Genomic DNA, 17335 nt, shown 5'->3' on the forward strand with positions numbered 1-17335 from the left:
TAATGATGAGCCTGGGTAGCTCAGTCGGTAGACTACTGGACTTCGTTAAAGTGGCCAGTGAGTTGAGTGTGCAGAATTCAAATCCTTATTCAGACAATGAACGTTGAAACAGCTGGCAAGTATCTATGTTTGCGGGACAGATGATGCCTGCGATGTGTTGTCAAAGCTTCGGTGGGAAATTGTTTCCCAGGGATGGGCAGTATTGCGCTGTCTGAGGCGGCATTTGCGGCCTTCCGCCAGCAACCTGTGATTGGAGGGAGCGGGGCCGGACAGGCGGCCTGAATGTCGTTGCTGTCGTGGCCTCACTCAATCCGGGAACTGGGGAATATCGAACATCGAAAAACGGATGTGTTTGTTGCCGCGGCTGCCATGCTGTTTAGAACTATAGTTATTAACCGAGGCAGCTCTTCAGGGTCCTTCAATGATCTCTCACAAATCAACGAAAACCAGTTGCAAAGAGTCGCTTTGAGAGGGGATTTCTGCACAGTCAGGGCAGGAAACTGGAGTGAGGGAGAGACATTTTCGGTATCCGTATTTTCGGGACAGAGAAAGGAAAATTTTCCGGATCTGTATTTTATTCATATTTCACCACAGAGTGAATTCTTGTGTTTTTTCATATTTATTGATTTTTAGTGGATTCCGTTTTGAAAATGTTTCCGCCCGGTTTCGAACCGGGGACCTTTCGCGTGTGAGGCGAACGTGATAACCACTACACTACGGAAACTCTGCTGTGCAAACGGTTATACGAAATGCTCGGAAGATAGTTGCCGTCTTCAAATGTTCTCAGTGCTGGGAGACGGGGCCGGGTCCCATTCAGGGGATTAAATTTTACAAAATAGTTTGTTGTATCAATTTTGCAAAACTCATCAAACTCAATAAAAAGACGAATAGTTGTTCAAATCGCCATTATATCAACCAATAACTTTCTGTTTCAGACTGACGGAAACCCAACATGTTTTTCATTCATTCATTCACCAGGCTGAATATAGAAAGTTCAGAAGGGAAGTGAAAAAGGAAATGAGGGGCAAAGAGAGAGTGTGAGAATAAACTGGCGGCCAACATAAACTGGCATGTAAACATTAAACGGGCAGTAGGAGCCGTACTCTGAAAAAGGACCATAAAGGAGAGCTATTCATGGAGGCAGAGGAGATGGCCGAGATCCGATATAAATACTTTGTATACGTCTTCACCAAGGAAGAAGATGCTGCCAGAGTTTCAGTAAAGTTAAATACAGTTGAGATACTGAATGGGCTAAACATTGATAAAGAAGAGGTACTCGGAAGGCTAGCTGTACTTAAAGTGGATAAGTCACCCGGTCCGGATGGGATGCATCGTAGGCTGCTGAGGGAAGTAAGGGTGGAAATAGCAGGAGGTACTGACCATAATCTTACAAACATCCACAGATACGGGGGTGGTGCTAGAGGATTGGAGAATTGCAAACGTTACATTCTTGTTCAAAAAAGTTTGTAAGGATAAAGCCAGCATCTATATGCCAGTCAGTTTAACCTCAATGGTGGGGGAACTTTTAGAAACGATAATCCGGGACAGAATTAACAGACACTTGGACGACTGTGGATTGATTCGGGAAAGCCGGCATGGGTTTGTTAAAGGCAAATAGTGTTTAACTAACATGATAGATTTTTTTGTTGAGTTAACAGAGAGGGTAGATGAAGGCAACGCAGTTGATGCGGTGCATATGGACTTTCAAAAGGTGTTTGATAAATTGCCGCACGGTAGGCTTATCAGTAAGATTGAGGTCCATGGATTAAAGGGGGCAGTAGAAACATGGATGCAGAATTAGCTAAGGGACAGGAAGCAGAGAGTAGTGGTGATTGGTTGTTTTTTGGACTGGAGGGAGGTGTACAATGGTGTTCCCCAGGTGTCAATGCTGGGACAACTGCTTTTTTTGATTTATATTAATGACTTGGACTTGGGTGTACAGGGCACAATTTCAAAATTTGCAGATGACACAACACTTGGAAGGGTAGTGAACAGTGTGAAGGATGGTGACAGACTTCAAGAGGTTATATATTGGCCTGTGTCATGGGCGGACAAGTGGCAGATGAAATTTAACACAAAAAATGCGACATGATACATTTCGGTAGGAAGAACCAGGAGAGGCAATATAAACTAAAGGGCGCAACTCCAAAATGGGTATAGGCCCAGAGAGATCTGGTGGTTTATGTGCACAAATCGTTGAAGGCTTCAGAGCAGGTTGAGAATGCGGTTGAAAAGGTATCCGGGATCCTGGACTTCATAAATAGAGGCATCGAGTAAAAAAGTATGAACCTTTATAAAACACTGTTTCGGCCACAACTATGGTATTGTGTCCGGTTCTGTGCACCGCAGTTCAGGAAAGATGTGAAGGCCTTACAGAGGGTGCAGGGGAGATATACTAGAATGATTGCAGGGATGAGGGAATGTCGTTACTTGGACAGACTGGAGAAGCTGGGGTTGTTCTCGTTGGAACAGAGAAGGTTGCGGGGAGATTTGATAGAGGAATTCAAAATCATGATGGGTCCAGACAGAATAGATAGAGAGAAACTGTTCCCAATGGTAGAAGGGTCGAGAACCAGAGGACATAGATTTCAGGCGATTGGCAAAAGAACCAAAGGTGACATGAGGAAAAACGTTTTTAAATAGCGAATGGTTAGGATCTGGAATGCACTGCCCGAGGGGGTGGTGAAGGCAGATTCAAAGGCAACTGGATAATTGCTTGAAAGGAAAAAAATGCAGGGCTACAGGGAAAGGGCGGGAAAGTGAGACTAGCTGGATTACGATTGCGTGGAGCCGAATGGCCTCCTTCCGTGCTGTAAACATTCTACGATTCTATGAGATTTGAGCGTCGCTGGCAAGGCCAGCATTTATTGGCCATCCCTAATTGTGCTTGAGAAGGTGGTGGTGATCCAGCTCCTTGAACCGCTAAAGTCCGTGCGGTGAAGGTTCTCCCACAGTGCTGTTAGGAAAGGAGTTCCAGGATTTTGATCCAGCGACAATGAAGGTACGGCGATATATTTCCTAGGCAGGATTGTGTGTGACTTGGAGGGGAACGTGCAGGTGATATTGTTCCGATGTGCCATATGCCCTTGACTTTCTAGGTGATAGAGGTCGCGGATTTGGGTGGTGTTGTCGATGAAGCCTTGGCGAATTGCTGCAGTGCATCCTGTAGATGGTACACACTGCAGCCACGGTGCGCTGGTGGTGAAGGGGGTGAATGTTTAGGGTGGTGGATGGGGTGCCAATCAAGCGGGCTGCTTTGTCCTGGATGATGTCGAGCTTCTTGATTGAAGCTGGAGCTGCACACATCCAGGCAAGTGAAGGGTATTCCGTCACACTCCTGACTTGTACATTGTAGATAGTAGAAAGACTTTGGGGAGTCAGGAGATGAGTCACTCGCCGCACAATACCCATCCTCTGACCTGCTCTTGTCGCCACAGTATTTATGTAGCTGGTCCAGTTAAGTTTCTGGTCAATGGTGACCCCCAGGCTGTTGATGGCGGGGAATTCGGCGATGGTAATGCCGTTGAATGTCAAGGGGAGTTGGTTAGGTTTTCTCTTGTTAGAGTTGGTCATTGCCTGGCACTTGAATGTTACTTGCCACTCATCAGCCCAAGGCTGAATGTTGTCCTGGTTTTGCTGCACGCGGGCACGTACTGCTTCATTGGTAGAGGGATTGCGAATGGAAATGTACACTGTGCAATCATCAGCGAACATCCCCATTTCTGACCTTATGATGGAGGAAAGGCTATTGATAAAGCAGCTGACGATGGTTGGGCGTCGGACACCGCCCTGAGGAACTCCTGCAGTGATGTCCTGGGGCGGAGATGATTTGCCTCCAACAACCACTCCCATCTTACTTGGCGCCAGGTAAGATTCCAGCCACTGGAGAGTTTTCCCCCTGATTCCCGTTGACTTCAAATTTCCTCGGGCTCCTTGAAGACACATCGGTCAAAGGGTGCCTTGATGTCAAGGGCAGTTACTCTCACCTCACCTCCGGAATTTAGCTCTTTTGTCCAGGTTTGGACCAAGGCTGCAATGAGGTCTGTCGCCGAGTGGTCCTGGCGAAACCCAAACTGAGCACCGGTGAGCAGGTTATTGGTGAGTAAGTGCCGCTTGATAGCACTGTCGACGACACCTTCCATCACTTTGCTGATGATTGAGTGCAGACTGATGGGGTAATAATTTGCCGGATTGGCTTTTTCCAGCCTATTATGAGCAGAACATCCCTGAACAATGCTCCACTTTGTTGGCTTTCCACCTTGGTTAACAAGTGACAGTCTAAACTTAAATGAGTTTGCTGTGTTTTCCTTACAGGCGGTATTTTAGGACTTGGTAAAAAATGTTCCGTGCTTGTGATACAAGTAGTCTGGATTCCCACCTTAGTAATACAGAAGGGCAACGGCTGCTCCACTCTATCATACAACCCCAACTAGTGCCGCCTCAGCTAAAGTACATTAACTAGTGCCCCCCACTCTTGTACAACCTCAAGTGAGTAGATACAAAGAGTGTGTGTTTGTTTGACTGTGATGTTTATGCAACAGCAGCCGCCATTCTTTCCGTTGCTATGGAAATTTTGTTAGAGACGAAAATCGAATCCCACCCTGACAGTCCTGAAGCATCAATGTCCGGACTCAGTGCACTCGGCCATGCTCTATGTCAGTGTTGTCCAAGAGAAATTGCTGACTTGCCGCAGGTGTGGCTATGGTGGCATTGTTTAAGTCACATGAACGAATTTTAGCAGAAAACATCTTGCACGCGCACAATATACAGTGAGATGTACTTCATATGTGTCTGTTTCATAACAAACATCTCCCACCATTCAGTCACCGAGGAAGTAAAGGACTCACAACGATCAAAAACATTCGCACTCTGCTTTTCACCATTTTATCAACAACACACAAAAAGTTGAAAGTCCACATGCGAATATGAGTATTGAGACCATAGGCCTAAAGGCCGTGTCCATGACTCATTTTTATTTAATAATCGCAATTGCAATGAGCCACATCTGGATTTCCATTTCGCCAGATGAGTCTCGTGGCAAAGGAATTGGAACAACTGGTCAATGCCACAATGGACTGATTCCACGGGCCGTGTTCTACTGACCCCAAACACTACACATTCTTACAACAAGTAAAAACAAACCTGCCGGGGACGGATGTCGGGTTGGTTTTCTGGAAGTAGCAAATCAACTGTGCAAAAAAAAAAAACACCTCCAGCCTAAGGCACAAGAAAGAATTTCGGACAAGCAAAGGACTGATTGTGAAGATTGAGGATTCAAAACCACAACACCAGGGAAACTGCGATCTGAATACAGCGACCTCAACCGCTGGCTCATCCTGACTCCAGAATCTCTAATTTACTGACCCCGATTTTCTCAGTGAGGCCCAATGGCAGTTTCACTCTCTCTGATTCTCGCTAAATCCTGCTGGAAGGCCGAGTGATCAGTGTATAACTCCCCGGAGTTTCCTCTGCCTGTGCTCGGTGTATGGGGAAGTTTGGTCGGGCCGTGGTATCCAGTTTCCCAGGGAAGGGCAATAATGCTCGGTCTGAGACTGCATTCGCTGCTTTCCATCGGCAGCCGGTGATTGGAGAGGGCAGAGCCGGACTGGCGGCCTGAATGGTGCTGCTGTCACGGTCTCGCTCACTCCGGGAGCTGGGGAACAGCAAAAAACTGATGGGATTGTTGCTGCTTCTGAGATGCGGCTCAGAACTGCTGTTGTTAACGGAGGCAGCGCTGCAGGATCCTTTAATGATCCCTCACAAATCAACTGAAACCTGTCGGAATGTGAATACCATTTTACTTTTCCAAAGTAAGGGGAGTGACATTCATCACGGAAAAATGGGAAACAGTTTGCCTCTCGCTCACTGCAGAAATATCCACGTCACAGCGAGACAGCTTTCCGGCAAACCGTGAGCATTCTCTTCGGATCTGGTCTGTCACGAAGAATTCTGATTACCTTGAAGCCAATCTCGGTTGTTTATTTATTGTTCGTGTGCTTGCTCTCCCACCGCAGGCGAAATGTTGGAATATCAGCCGTGCTCAGCTGACAGCAGCACTTTAGAAACCCGGCAATGCGAGACAATGAATGTTAAGGTAACAGTCACCCTCTGTGAGTGGAATTGAACCACCAACCATTATTAATTAACAGGAACCAATTGCGCTATAGAAACACGACGTCTTGCGCACTGAACCATTAATTCACCGAGCGAAAGCTTCAGCTTGTAGTGATCAATGTAACAGCGGTCTTACCATCAGTTTACTTTTCCAAAATAAAGGGTGTGCAGCTTGCACGAGTGAAAATCTGTGCTGTGTTATTTCTGAACTTCAAACTCCCCTTGCCCCGAAATGTCTGTATGTCTGTATGTTGGAAGACTCAGTCACCCAATGATAGACAACATTGATTTTTCGAGCTGTTATTCACCATGCTCTATTTCAGTAACGTTCTGGTTTGCTGAAAATGAGATGAGTTGAAATGAGAAGGTCCAACGAGCCGGTGTCTACAAAGTTGTCTCTTGCACTTCCAGTGAAACGGACGGCAGTTTTCTCTTTTAAACCAGTGGTTATGATGTTAATGTGCCCGAGAAAGACTGGATTACAGCGGGTGACTCTGGGCCAGAGTAAAGTTCAATTAAAATTTATGATTGCCGAGTGGCTGGACGGTAGATTTATCCCAGTTTGAACTCGGTGAAGTTACAAATCTAACGACAAGAGTTTGGGCTGGAGACGGAATAGACTAAATAAGCAAATTTAATTACGCTGATTCCATAAACATTGCACACCACAGCCCTTAAAAATTGAGACCTGTTTCTATATAAAACTGGAGAGGGTCTAAATAGAAAGTAACAGAAAAAGCCATTCATTGTATTACACTGAATTATGCTGATAACACAAACTTTGCACACCACACCCTCCAAACATTGATACCTGTTTCTATGTAAAACTGGAGAAGGTGTAAATAGAAAGTTACAGAAAAAACAACATTGAGGTATCAAATTTAATTACACTGATTCCACAAACATTGCTCAGCACATCCCTTAAATACTGATATCTGTTTCCATATAAAACTGGAAAGGGTCTAAACAGAAAGTAACAGAAAAAAAACATTGATGTATGAAATGTAATTTTGCTTTACTGCGCAAATGCTGAACAGCCAATCCCTCAAACACTGTCCCGACATAAAATCAGTCGCAGAGCCCTGAGCCGCAGTGAAATGCTGCGACCCAACGTAATTCAAACACTTAGTCTTCGGATCTGAAGTCAGATGCTGCAGTTCTGCCACCAGCTCCACAGGAAACTTGTGGATCCGAAATCCATATGGATGGCGATCGGTACTGACCACCACCGCGCTTCTGGGAGTGCAGGGGACGAAAGCAGCAGCCAACCACACTTCCTCACCAAAAGCGCAGGAATCCTACTCCTGAGAGATTCACTTCTTTAAACGTTGTTTGGATTCAGTGAATTGCGATATAATTCAATCTTTAATTGCCCTCCGCTCTGTCAGTTCAGGATTTTATTTCAACCGATAATTGGAGTTCTGTTTTACAGAGTGCCGGTTGTTTAAGCATTTCTCAGTCCCACTATTACCATTAATAACACTTTTTGCTGCTAACTTCTGTTTGATACAAAGCACCGGTCCTGTGAAATTGATCAGCGGTTGCACCAGGTTACTGGTGTGATAAACACTGAGCATTTTTAAAAATACTTACCGTGTTGCGGCTTCTGTATTATCGCGATTATTAAGTTTTCCTCACACGCAAAAAGCCCCCGATTCGATCCCGGGCAGAATTTTTTCATTATATTGGAACTTGCTCCAGATGTACCTCCAGGGGCGAGTTTCTTCTCCTGTGTTGATAGGTCGACAATTCGCTGTTCCTGTTCAATTTAACAACGGCTGCACCAAACTCCTGGTCTCATACACACTGAACATTTCCAAACAGTCTCGTAAAATGCAGTCGGAAAAGCGTTTCAAATACAAAACAAATCATTATTAAACTAGTGAGTGTCATTCGGTAACCATGTTAGGGTTTCTTTCAGTCTGCAACAAAATGTTATAGGTTGGTTAATGGTGTTTACAGAAATATTCCTCTGTTCGTAGAGTTTATTTGGTTTCATGTAATTGATTATATTAGTGTAAGCGCCGAATCATAACCACGAGCCCACCAGGCACCTGTACGGATAGTTCACCCAATCCGGTTACTTTGATCATCTGCCCTAATCTGGCAGAAAAACAATAGGATGAACAGCCCTTGCCTGTGAAAAGGTGTCCTCTCCCCTTAATCAAACAAATATCTGCAATTGATGGACTGGAGCGAATTGCGCTCGAAGCAGTTCTGGAAAATGCGCAATGCAGCCGCACAGGAATTCCAAATGAACTCTCCGTGGAGGAAACGGCGTGACAGAAGCAGAAGGAGATGCCACGTGAAAGATTTGGGCCCAGACCTGCTGCATGAGACTTTAAATGTTGTCAGCCTTTAACTGTAGCTCACAGTGTGAGAACAGTCATTATTATCATTAGCCTTTTATGTATCTTCTTGCACTGCATCTCCTCAATAGCCCCGGGTTATCACAGCATCGCTTTCTGCAAATTAAATCCCAGTGTGAAAACATATACGATTTCAAACCTATGCAAAGTGTTTGAGATTGGAAGGAGAGTGCGAGTGGGGATCATGGGCCTGGGGGGCAGTGAGATCATCTCTGAATGCTAAGATATTCCGCAAAGCAAAGAAGCAGGGAGATGAGACCTTTGCGTCTATTTTTCCCGGTATGTGCAAAATCCATCCCTTCTCAATGGCCAGCACCATCCTTTCCCTCTCCCTGCTGACCAGGTCAAGATGGGTTTAATGTATTCGCTGTGTTTGCATCAAGCATCTAATTCAACTGGCAGCTGGAGGTGCAGAGGAAGCAGGAAGGAAAGAAGATTCAGAAACAGGAGATTCCACGTGAAACGGGCTGAATCTTGTGTGTACCAGTTGCTTCAAATGATCCACGGCAGCCCTGCCTCGCCTCACAGATTTCCCAGGAGCTGCATCGATTCGGCCCGTGCGTGCGTGTATTTTGGAAATGGAAACAGAGACACCCGCTGCTTGTGGGAGTATTTCACCTCAATATTCCATTTCACGCGCAGGCCTATCCGCACTCGGTACTGTCATGGCCTGAACACGTCTTTCGTGTTCTCACAGAAAATGCCACTTTTGCGAGCAGCTCGTCTGGACTGGACTGCACTGAGCTGGGACACTGGGAGTATTCAATGAATGAAATCAGTACTTCAAACAGAAAACATTCTTCACTCACTCATCCTGATACATTCGGGTCTCCATACTTGAATTATTCTTTCATTTATTGGAACATAGGAACATGAGTAGGCCATTCAGCCCCTCGAACATCCAGGTTCATACATCCTTCCTGAGGTGGGGTGCCCAGAATTGAATGCTGTCCTCCAGATGGGGTCTTGCCAGAGCTCTGTGCAGCTTTAACATAACTTCTACCCCTTGGTATTCCAGCCCTCATGAGATAAACGGGGAGAGTGAGAGCTCAAGATAGAAAGCGAGAGTGAGCAAATGGGAGAGAGAGAGAGGACGATGCATTGCACAAACCGTCGCTGTGTCGCTTTCTCAGGAGCTGCTTTGAATCTCCACTGAGCTTTTGAACCACTTACTGCACCGCAGCAAAAGTTCCAAAGCAGCATATGGGTAACGTGAAATAACCTAATCGATAGCCGAGTTGTGGCGCCATGGGTACCACGTGGGACTTCTTCTAATCACTGCAAAAGTTGTGTGTCCAAATCTCACCATCGTTGAATTTTAGCTCAGGGTTCCGTGATTTCGGCGCTGGGAAGTGAAATTTTGCATCAAAACCTCAACAGGATCATTAATGCCCTTCAAGGAAGGGAAACAGCCCCCTACTCTTCCTCTTATACAAGTGGCTCCAGTCCCACCCGAATTTATAATGCTTAATCCACTCTGAGTTGGATTGGCGAAACACTCTCAAGAAGGAGGCTCATCATCTGCTCACCGCAAAAGTCAATCTGCTGGACTTCCGGTTCTATCAGACTGCATGTTCCATCAGACAGGTTTCCAACTGGACAAATGCATCCGGCTGCCGTGCAAGCATTGGTGCTTCAGGGGTAGAATTCTTGCTTGCAGTAATTCTATGCTGTAGAAGTAGCTCCTGAAGATCGCAAGATGGAAATTATCGTGGCTGAGCGGTCTAACGCGCTGGTTTAAAGCTCAAGCTAAATCCCATAATTTACAGATGGATCAAAATCATAGTGCGTGGCTCCAATTCCGCAGTCTACCGCCTGTAAACTGATAACACTAAATATCACATCTGCTATTGCAACAAGAGGAACCACGTGGCGATACAAATAATTGATGCATTTTGGAACACCTCAATTATTCCTTTTGCTCCGTTCGAAATGTTCAAAAGGAAAAAGATTCGTTTATTGAGGTGAGGCTCAACTAACAACCTCGCCATTTCCCGACCCTGTACAGTCATACAAGGACGACGCACTGACTGATTGCGCCGCTGGAGCCCGGTCACTCTGATCAACTGTCCCACTCTGCTGGAAAGAATCTTAAGGTGAGAGACGCTTACCTGTGGAAACGTGTCCTGTCCCCTTGATGAAAATAATATCTGCATTTCACTTTTAGCTTCTTTCACATCCTCTGCTCCATCGCACGACAATCGGGTTTTCTGTGAACAGATCAAAATAAACATTGCCAGAAATTCTAGCATCAGTGGGATTCAAACCCACGCCTCCATAGAAATTTGATGGAACACTTTAGACCGCGAGGCCACGCTACCATAATGTCACAGTAACGTTGAAAGAGCTGTTTAATGCTCAAATTAATGAATTGAAGCTGATTGATCGCATTTACCCCGTGCTGGGGTTGTTCTCCTTGGAGCAGAGAACGTTAAGAGGAGATTTGATAGAAGTGTTCAAAGTCATGAAGGGTTTAGATAAAGTAAATAAAGAGAACCTGTTCCCATTGGCGGAAGGATCGAGAACCAGAGGACACAGATTTACGGTGATTGGCAAAAGAACCAAAGGCGACATGAGGAAACACTTTTTTACCCAGCGAGTAGTTATAATCTGGAATGCGCTGCCTGAAAGGATGGTGGCTTTTAAAAAGGAATTCGATAAATACTTGAAGGCATAAAAATATCGAGCGACCGGAAGGAGCGGGGGAATGGGACTAACTGGATTGCTCTTGAAATGACTCGGCACGGGCTCGATGGGCCGAATAGCCTCCTTCTGTTCTGTAACCATTTTATGATTGTATGATTCTATTGAAAACCTTTATTTTCTTTGCATGCATTTCTCTTTCTCTCCCTATCTCTGTCTCTTGTGTTGTTGCCTGATGGGCTTTTTAGGCTTCTAATGAGACCCTAATGTATCAGGATGAGTGAGTGAAGATTTTTTTCTGTTTGAAGTACTGATTTCATTAATTGAATACTCCCAGTGTCCCAGCTCAGTGCAGTCCAGTCCAGACAATCTACTCGCAAAAGTGGCATTTTCTGTGAGAACACGAAAGACGTGTTCAGGCCATGACAGTACCGAGTGCGGGTAGGCCTGAGCGTGAAATGGAACGGCGACGGCTGATCGAACCTGCAACACCAGCAGAGAAGATTAAAGAAAGACTGAGACGGTAGGAAAAGTGAAGGTGTAACCCAGCTGCTGCAGCCAATGTCGACACATTTATGTATCGTCGCTCTCACAGTGAATCAAATCACCAATTTGATTAAAGTATTCTTATGGTAGAGTGTATGTTATCACCATGCCGAGACAGACGGCAATCATATCAGAGAATCAGACATTCTGAAAAATTTACGCCAGTGGAGGCCATTCCGCCGATCGTGTTTGTACCGGCCGGAAAAGAGGTATCCAGCATCGCCCGACTTACCAGCGTTTGGTCCGTAGTCTTGTCGGTTATGGCTCTTGAAGTGCATATTGAAGTGCTTTTTAAATCCGATGAGGGTTTCTGCTTCTCCCACCCTCTCAGGCAGTGAGTTTCAGACCCCCACCACACGCTGGGTGGAAAAAAATCCCCTCTGCTCCACTCTAATCCTCGACCAATTACCCTAAATCTATGCGCCCTTTTTATTGACCTCCCTGCTAAGTGAAACAGGTCTTTCCTTTCCACTCTATCCAGGCCCGTCATAATTTTGTACACCTCAATTAAATCTCCCCTCAGCCTCCTCGGTTCCAGAGAAAACACCCTCAGCCTATCCAATCTATTCTCATAGCTAAAATTCTCCAGTCCTCTAAACATCGTCGTAAATCACATCTGTACCATTTCTCGTGCAGTCGCATCTTTCCTGTAATGTGGTGACCACAACTGTATGCAATACTCCAGCTGTGGCCTAACTAGTGTTATATTCATTTCAAGAACGACCTCACTGCTCTTACATTCTATGCCTGGGCAACACATGTAAAGTAAATAAAATTTCTCAAGATGATGAAGAGATTGATGCTGAATGTGAATTTCCCCAAGGTCAGGCGGTCTAATTGATATTGGATGACGGGATAGAGAACGACATATCGAAGTTTGCCGATGGACCCAAAATGGGAAGCGATGTAAGCAGTGTAGATGAAAGCATAACATTCCAGAGAGACATTAATATAATAAATGAATGGACAAAACCGTGGCAAATGGATTTCAATTTTGGCAAGTGTGAGGTCATCCACTTTGGACTTCACAAAGATAGATCAGAATACTTTACAAAAGGTGAAAAATTCGAAACTGTGGCGTTCCATAGGAACTTAGGTTTTCCCTGTACATAGATCAATAACATGTCATGGACCGGTACAGGAAATAATCAAAAAGGATAATGGAATGGTGGCCTATATGTTTAGAGGACGAGAATACAAGGGAATAGACATTATTCTACAGCTACAAGAAGCTCTGGTTGGACCACACCTGGAGTACTGTGTTCAGTTCTGGGCACGGCACCTTAGGAAGGATATTCTGTCCTTGGAGGGAGTGCAGTGTAGATTTACTAGAATGATGCCTGGGCCCGAAGCGTTAAATTACGAGGAGAGATTACACAAACTATGGTTGTATTCACTGCAATTTAGTAGATTAAAGGCTGATGTGATCGAAATTATCACGATATTATTAGGAACTGATGGGGTAGTTACAAAGAATCTATTTCCGCTCGTTGGGGTTTCGAGGACTTGGGGGCATCGCCTGAACATTGGTGTCAGGACTTTCAGGAGTGAAGTTAGGACACACTTCTACAAGCAAAGGGAGGTAGAAGTGTGGAAATCTCTTCCACAAACGGCAGTTGATGCGAGCTCAATTGTTAATTTCAAACCCGTGATTTATAGATTTTTGTTAACCAAAGGTATTTCGAGATATGGGAGGAAAGCGGGTGCAGGGAGTTCGGTCACAACTCATTGAGTTACGGAACAGGCTGGAAGGATCAAAGACCAAACTCCTGTTCCGAAGTTCCTCCTTGGTGCAGAATGCAAAACGATCATGCATTGGCCGGGAATCGAACCCGGGTCTCCCGCGTGGCAGGCGAGAATTCTACCCCTGAACCACCAATGCTGGGTTGTATAGAATTTGCATGTTTCTAAATGGAATCCTGTCTGAACGAACATGCCGTTTCCAGCTGCGATGGACGAGTGGTTCAAGCTGTTGTCTCAAAACCCCAATGGAGTTTTCCTGCCTTGGTTTGAATTCGGCTCGCAGTGCTCCGGTTCAAAGATCTCTTCAATGCTCAAATACATAAATTGGAATTAATTGACCGCATTTACCTCTGTCCCAGCATGAGAGATACTTCAACGTGGCCGGTACTTTTGATTGGGCGTCCAATCTTCTCTTCCAAGATTTCAAGACCGAGAAGCAATATTTCCCAATCTGTAACTTAAATTCCGCTAGTTTTCAAAACCTGACATTTATACTCTTTATTTTCTTTGCATGCATCTCTCTATCTTTCCCTGTCTCTGTCTCTTGTCTCTCTGTGTGACCCCGGATGGACTTCTCAGGCTTCCTTGAACGGCGAAGGCTGACCGAACCTGCAACATCAGCAGAGGAGGGTAAAAAAAATGGACTGAGACGGTAGGAAAATAAAGGTGCAACCCAGCTGCTGTAGCAAATGATTACACACTTATGTCTCTGCTCTCACGGTGAAACAAAGCACCAACTTGATTAAAGTATACTTATGGGAGAGTGCATGTTATCACGATGCCGAGACAGACGGCAATCATATCATCGAATCCTAGAAAGTTAGGCCACAGAAGGAAACCATTCTGCACATCGTGCTTGTGCCGGCCGAAAAAATCGATACCAAGCCTTATCACACTATCCAGCGTTTGATACCTAATACTTTTAGTAACGGATCTTAACATGCATATTGAAGTTTTTATTTTTTCAATGCGATGAAGGTTTCTGCATCTCCCACCCTTTCGGGCAGTAATTTCCCGACCCCCACCGTCCACTGGGTGGGAAATAAATCTTCCTCTCCCCTCTCATCCTTCTACCAATTACCTTAGATCGATGTACCCTGATTATTGACCTCCCTGCTAAGGGAAATAGGTCCTTGCTATCCACTCAATCTCGGCCCGTCATAATTTTATACACCTCAATAAAATCTGCCAACAGCCTCCTCATCTCCAAAGCAAACAACCTCATCCTATCCAATCTAATCTCATAGCTAAAATTATCATGTTCTGGCAACAGTGTCGTAAATCACCTCTGTACCATCTTTAGTGCAATCACATCTTTCCTGTAATGTGGTGACCACAACTATATGTTGCTTTCTTGCTGAGGCTGAACCATTGTTTTATAAATTTCTACCATAACCTCCATGCTCTTACATTCTATGCGTCAGCTAATAAAGGAGAGTATCCTGTATGCCTTTTTAACCACTTTAACTACGTGTCCTCTTACCTTCAGGAATCTGTGGACATGCACTCCAAGATCCCTCTTTTCATCGATACCTCTCAGTGTCCTCCAAAGCAATGTAGTTTCAGAGCAACTAATTCTGAAACGTCTTGCTTGATAATAAAAGTCGCACAGACGAAACCAATTTAGTAAAGGGAAACTAATATTGGCGACAGGAAATAGTTAGTGTACAGCTTGATATTAGTGCACACCGGAATGGAAAACGAGATTGGATGCACAGAAGAGTTCTGAAAGGATGGCCGATCGGCTTTGGAAGACAACGAAACTTGTCACTGGCTGCACAAAGCAAGTAACAGCGCCTGGTTGATCCAAATGCATGATTCTCGCTTTGGGGCTTTAGTTAATTAAAGTCCGAGAAATTCCGCGTTGAAATCCCGGATGAGCCTTGCTATTCCAAAACTTTGAGTGAAAATACACCAATTGGCTTCTGACATCTTCTCAGAATTGCTGTTGGTAGGATTGAATGACATGCAGAGCATGTTTAAGCTCCAGAAGACAGAGTGCTGAGTTTCCCAAGGCGCAACACATGTAAAGTAAATAAAATGTCTCTGGATGATGAAGAGATTGATGCTGAATGTGAATTCCCCCAGTTCAGGCGGTCTCATCAATATTAGATGACGGGTTCGAGAACGACATATCGAAGTTTGTGGATGGCTCCAAAATGGGCAGCGTTGTGAGCAGTGCAGATGAAAGCATAACATTCCAGAGAGACATTAATATAATAAATGAATGGCCAAAATCGTGGGAAATGGATTTCAATTTTGGCAAGTGTGAGGTCATCCACTTTGGACTTCACAATGATAGATCAGAATACTTTACAAAAGGTGAATAATTCGAAACTGTGAAGTTCCACAGGAACTTAGGTGTCCGTGTACATAGATCAATAACATGTCATGGGCAGGTACAGGAAATAATCAAAAAGGCTAATGGAATGGTGGCCTGTAAATTTAGAGGATAAGAATACAAGGGAATAGACATTATGCTACATCAACTCAAAGCTCTGGTTCGACCACACCTGGAGTGCTGTGTTCAGTTCTGGGCACCGCACCTTAGGAAGGATATACCGTCCTTGGAGGGAGTGCAGTGTAGATTTACTAGAATGATACCTGGACTCTAAGCGTTAAATTACGAGGAGAGATTACACAAACTATGGTTGTATTCCTTGCAATTTAGTAGATTAAAGGCTGATATGATCGAAATTATCAAGATATTAAGAGGAACTGATGGGGTAGTTACAAAGAAACTATTTCCGATCGTTGGGGTGTCTTGGACTTGGGGGCATCGCCTAAACATTAGAGTCAGGACTTTCGGGAGTGAAGTTAGGACACACTTCCACAAGCAAAGGGAGGTAGAAGTGTGGAAGTCTCTTCCACAAACGGCAGTTGATGTAAGCTCAATTGTTAATTTCAAACCCGTGATTTATAGATTTTTGTTAACCAAACGTATTGAGAACTATGGGACGAAGGCGGGGACAGGGACTTAGGTCACAACTCAGCCATGATCTCATTGAGTTGCGGAACAGGCTGGAAGGACCAAAAACCACAATCCTGTTCCGAAGTTCCTCCTTGGTGCAGAATGCAAAATAATCGTGCATTGGCCGGGAATCGAACCCGGGTCTCCCGCGTGGCAGGCGAGAATTCTACCCCTGAACCACCAATGCTGACTTATACAGAAATTGCATGTTTCTGAATGGAATCCTGTTTGAACGAACATGCCGTTTACAGCTGGGATGGCCGAGAGGTTGAAGCGGTGGTCTCAAAACTCCGATGTGGTTTTCCTGCCTCGGTTTGAATTCTGCTCGAAGCGCTACTCTTCAAAGATCTCTTCAATGCTCAAATACATTAAATGGAATTAATTGACCACATTTACCTCTCTCCCAGATGCTTCAACGTGGCCGGTGCTTTTAATCGGGCGTCCAATCTTCTCTTCTAAGATTTCAAGACCCGAGAAGGAATCTCTCCCAATTTGTAACTTAAATTCTTCTAGTTTGCAAAACCTGACATTTATACTCTTTATTTGATTTGCATGCATATCTCTATCTTTCCCTGTCTCTGTCTCATGTCTCTCTGTGTGTCCCTTGATGGACTTCTCAGGCTTCCTTGAACGGCGAAGGCTGATCTAACCTGCAACACCAGCAGAGAAGGCTGGAGAAGAGGACTGAGACGGTAGGAAAAGTAAAGGTGCAACCGAGTTGCAGCAGCCAATGTCTACACACTTATGTCTCTTCGCTCTCACAGTGAAACAAAGCACCAATTTGATTAAAGTATACTTATGGTAGAGTGTATATTATCGCGATGCCGAGACAGACGGCAATCATATCATCGAATTATAGAAAGTTAGGCCACTGAAGGAAGCCATTCTGCACATCTTGCCTGTGCTTACCGAAAAATCGGTACCGAGCCTCATCTCACTTTCCAGCGTT

General features: G+C 44.8%; 3 non-coding genes across 3 annotated transcripts; all 3 read right to left on the minus strand.

The window, feature by feature from the left end:
* Nucleotides 1-651: 651 nt before the first annotated feature.
* Nucleotides 652-724, minus strand: trnav-cac (transfer RNA valine (anticodon CAC)). Its single transcript has one exon. It is a non-coding gene; the product is annotated as a tRNA-Val (tRNA).
* A 12759-nt stretch (nt 725-13483) lies between these two features.
* trnag-gcc (transfer RNA glycine (anticodon GCC)) lies at nt 13484-13554 on the minus strand. The gene has a single exon. It is a non-coding gene; the product is annotated as a tRNA-Gly (tRNA).
* Nucleotides 13555-16502: 2948 nt separating this feature from the next.
* trnag-gcc (transfer RNA glycine (anticodon GCC)) lies at nt 16503-16573 on the minus strand. The gene has a single exon. It is a non-coding gene; the product is annotated as a tRNA-Gly (tRNA).
* Between the last annotated feature and the right edge of the window lie 762 nt (nt 16574-17335).

This window comes from Heptranchias perlo, chromosome 20, assembly GCF_035084215.1.
Source record: "Heptranchias perlo isolate sHepPer1 chromosome 20, sHepPer1.hap1, whole genome shotgun sequence".
In the NCBI taxonomy this organism is placed as follows: Eukaryota; Metazoa; Chordata; class Chondrichthyes; order Hexanchiformes; family Hexanchidae; genus Heptranchias; species Heptranchias perlo.